We start from the raw sequence: 4,110 nt of genomic DNA on the forward strand, positions 1-4,110 counted from the left end.
TTCAATTTTTTTTAAACCCTCTAAATTTATTAATTTAATAAATACCCCTAAATGTTTTTTTAAAAATTATAAAATCACCCCAACAATCCACATTTACCAGATTCCGGCCACCATCGCCGGAATCTGGTAGGATGGCGCACTACCGGCTGAATCTGGCTGGTATTGCGCCGATCTAGCCTTTTCCGGCAAGATCCACAGTGGATCTGACCGAAAAAGGCCAGATCTAAGGCTAAAGATCTGGCCGTTGACGGCCAGATCTTTGGCCGTAACAGTCGGTCACGACGGCCAACAAACGGTCGTCGTTGACCATCAACGACGATCGCTTGTTGGCCGTCGTTGATGAGCAAATACGGCCAGATCTTGCCGTAGATCTGGCCTTTGTCGGCTAGATCCACCGTGGATCTGGCCGAAAAAGGCCATATCGGCGCAAGACCAGCAAGATCCAGCCGGTCATGCGCCGATACGGCGACTCCGGCCACCCTCCGGTAGTGGTGGCCGGCTGTCCGTATTTGAGGGTGGATTGGAGGTGTTTTTGTTAACTTTTAATGTTTTATTATAGGGGATATTTTATAAAAAAACAAACATAGGAGGTATTTTATTAATTTATAAATCCTACATCGTAATACCCGCCCAATTCAACTTTTTTTTAACTTTTTTTAAAAAACTTTTTCTAAAAACCCCAAATTTTCAACCAAATTAAGGGTAGTAATCTGGAATTTATGAAAGCAAGGGTGGGAACCTAGAGTTTAGCTAAACTAAGGGTGGGAACATGTCGTTCACTCTTTTAGAAAAATTTCAAAACGCAACTAAGAGCCTAACTACCTTTGTTCAAGTTTAAAGAGGAAAATATGTACATAAAATGAAAACAGATCAAAATTACAATATTTGATACTATTGTCCTTAAATGTCAATAAGCTGAAAGGGGCGAAACCAGGAATTAAGTTTTGGGAGGGCTAAAGTTATATATATTTTTAGGTGCACTTTGGTATGAAGAAAGTGCCTTTCTAGAGAAGTTATACTTAATATAACCAGATTTGTTTTGAAAAATTAAGGGAAATGAAAATTGAAAACTATATTCATATAACAAATAAATTGAATTTATTATAATTTTATTAAGAAAAGAAACCAAATGATTTATGAGGATTAAGATGGTATTAAAAAATAATAAGGTGTTTTAACATAATTAGATGAATTTAAATTTTGTCTACAGAGTCACTTGTATAAATTGATACATTTTAATATGATTGGATGAATTTAAATTAAAAATAATTTAAATAAATTAAAGTAAATGATATATTAAATGCACAAAATTACAATTTATAAAAAAATAATTTATATAATTGAAAAATTATCCCTAATTAAAATATTCACTGAGAGCACATCGTTTGAGAACCGTTGGCCACACTGACACTGACAAGACAGAAAGTCAGAAACAACAGTCTGAACTCGGAACGTAAACAGACATAAGAATGACATTTACGAAGCACGTTGTTCACGTCCATTAATCTCTGAGATTTGCAAATCCATTCTCCATTCTCCCATGGATTATTTTTTTAACAATTTTTATTATTATGGGCATATTATTTATTGCATGGAGACAAAAACACTTGAACCAATCGTGCAATCATCACCGAACCAAATTAATCCTGCCCCTTCAGTTTTAATAAAATTTCAAAAGTTTTTATGTGATTTTTACCCTTTTATATTAATTAATCGGTAGGGAACCTTCAGTTTTTGTTATATATATATATATATATATATAGAGAGAGAGAGAGAGAGAGAGAGAGAGAGAGAGAGAGAGAGAGAGAGAGAGAGAGAATGTGGAGTTGAAGATTAAGCATCATTTCAAGATGAGTAATACTAGCGTTACTCACTCTTGCTACTCACTTCTCTTACTCACATTTGTAAATATAAAGCATAGTACGGGTACCATGCGCATAGTACGGGTACCATATGTCATTTTAATAAAGGTGAGTAAAAGAAGTGAGTACAGAGAGTGAGTAAGGCTAGCATTTTTCTTTCAAGATCCTGAAAACGTCTGTAACTTAATTGCAATGGCGGATGCTAAACAGCTTCACGTTTCCATGGCTGGCCTTTGGCCACATGATTCCATACATTGAACTCGCCAGACGTATTGCTCAAAAGTGTCACAAAATCTCTTTCATTTCAACTCCAAGAAACATCCAACGCCTCCCTAAAATCCCTCCAAATTTATCTTCCTTGATGAACTTTGGGAGCCTCAGTTTACCCCAGCAAGATAATCTTCCACAAGATGTAGAGGCCACCAATGATTTGCCACTTCTCAAAATCCCATACCTTAAAATTTCCTATGATAATCTCCAAGATTCTTTGGCTGAATATTTACAAAAATCATCCCTAGATTGGATTATTCACGACTTAATCCCACTTTGGCTACCATCCATAATAGCCAAGCCTGGAATCTCCAGAGCCGTCTTCAGCGTCTTCCAGGCATGGTTTCTCTGTTTCCTTGGTTCATCGTCATCCGCCATGATTAATGGTGAGGATCCATGGACTAAGCCAGAAGATTTCACTGTTCCTCCAAAGTGGGTGCCCTTTGAAACCAAAATAGCGTATCGGCTTCATGAAGCAAAGAAACTTTTTGATCATTACGAGATGAACGATTCGGGAGTCACAGATATTGTTCGTGTGGGGACGGTAATGGCGGGTTGTGATGTGATACCAGTAAAGAGCTATGCGGAGATTGAATATGTTGAAGTCCCACACCGACTAAGCACGCTCAAGCCTACTGGATTATAAGAGAAGATAATCTTCCCATTCAACAAGGTCTTATTGGGTGAGGAGTCAAGCCCACCTCAAATTCTATCATGGTATCAAAACTCAGGTTCAGTTGAGCTGAGTGTTTGATAAACGGGTGAGGAGTTAGAGCCAATAACTACCTTCATCAACAGGCATGACCCAATATATGGGCTTGATCGTGAGGGGGAGTGTCGGAGTCCCACATCGACTAAGCACGCTCAAGCCTACTGGGTTATAAGAGAAGGCAATCCTCTCATTCAACAAGACTTTACTGGGAAAGGAGTCAGACCTACCTCAAATTCTATTAGAATCAAAGTGGATAAACCCCTTGGGAGAGTCACATAGTAAACCAGTTCTGCCCGTGAGGCTGTTGTCGCCTGCGGCTCCTGATAGTAGAGACGGTAAGGAAGACAAGATGTGGCTTACAATCAGTGAGTGGTTAAGGAAGCAGAAGTCAGGGACTGTTATTTATGTAGCATTTGGAAGCGAGTCGAATTTGAGTCAAAATGAGTTGGCTGAGTTGGCTCTAGGGCTCGAGTTATCCGGGTTACCTTTCTTATGGGCGTTGAGAAATCGGAATGTCGATAGTTCTTCCAGATGGGTTCGAGGAAAGAGTAAAGGAAAGAGGAGTGGTGTGGATGAGTTGGGCCCCTCAACTCAAGATATCAGCTATTCAGCTCATGAATCGGTGGGAGCGTTCTTGACTCACTGTGGATTTAGCTTAATTGCAGAGTCGCTTTATTATGGACATCCAATGGTTCTGCTACCTTCCTCCATTGACCAGGGGTTGATTGCTAGGGTTTCTGCAGAGAAGAAGGCAGGGATAAAGATAGCGAGAAATGAGGAAGATGGAGAATACGCAAGGAAGTCAGTGGCGGAGGCGTTGAGGTTGGTGATAGTTGAAGAAGGAGGAGGAATTTACAAAGAGAAAGCCAAGGAATTGAGGGTTTTATTTGCAGATGAAGAACTCCGCGATGAGTACGTTAAAAAATTTGTCGAGTTTCGGCAGAATCATAAATAAGTTTTCCATCAATGAAGACTATTATTATGTATCATTTGCATGATTAGCATTAGGAAATATGTCAAAATTAGCGTCTCATGTATTACTTCTGGATTTGTAAGCAATTTAAATCAGTGATGTTTGGTTGATGAACTAATTTTATTCGCTAAACTCGGTAATTGTACAAAGAATAAAGAATAATATTCACCTTCCTAACTCTTGGATAGGACCAAGAGCTGCGCTACAAAAAAAAAAAAAAAAAAAAAAAAAAAAAAAAAAAAGGAATGAACCTCTATCCTTGAAGAAGTTTCAACCAACCAAGAAAAAAATGG

The 4,110-nt window shown here is 38.5% G+C and overlaps 1 pseudogene; it reads left to right on the forward strand.

The window, feature by feature from the left end:
* Positions 1–2,061: 2,061 nt before the first annotated feature.
* Positions 2,062–3,799, forward strand: LOC116139273 (annotated as a pseudogene).
* The last annotated feature ends 311 nt before the right edge of the window (positions 3,800–4,110 follow it).

This window comes from Pistacia vera, unplaced genomic scaffold (genome assembly GCF_008641045.1).
Source record: "Pistacia vera cultivar Batoury unplaced genomic scaffold, PisVer_v2 Contig35, whole genome shotgun sequence".
NCBI lineage: Eukaryota > Viridiplantae > Streptophyta > Magnoliopsida > Sapindales > Anacardiaceae > Pistacia > Pistacia vera.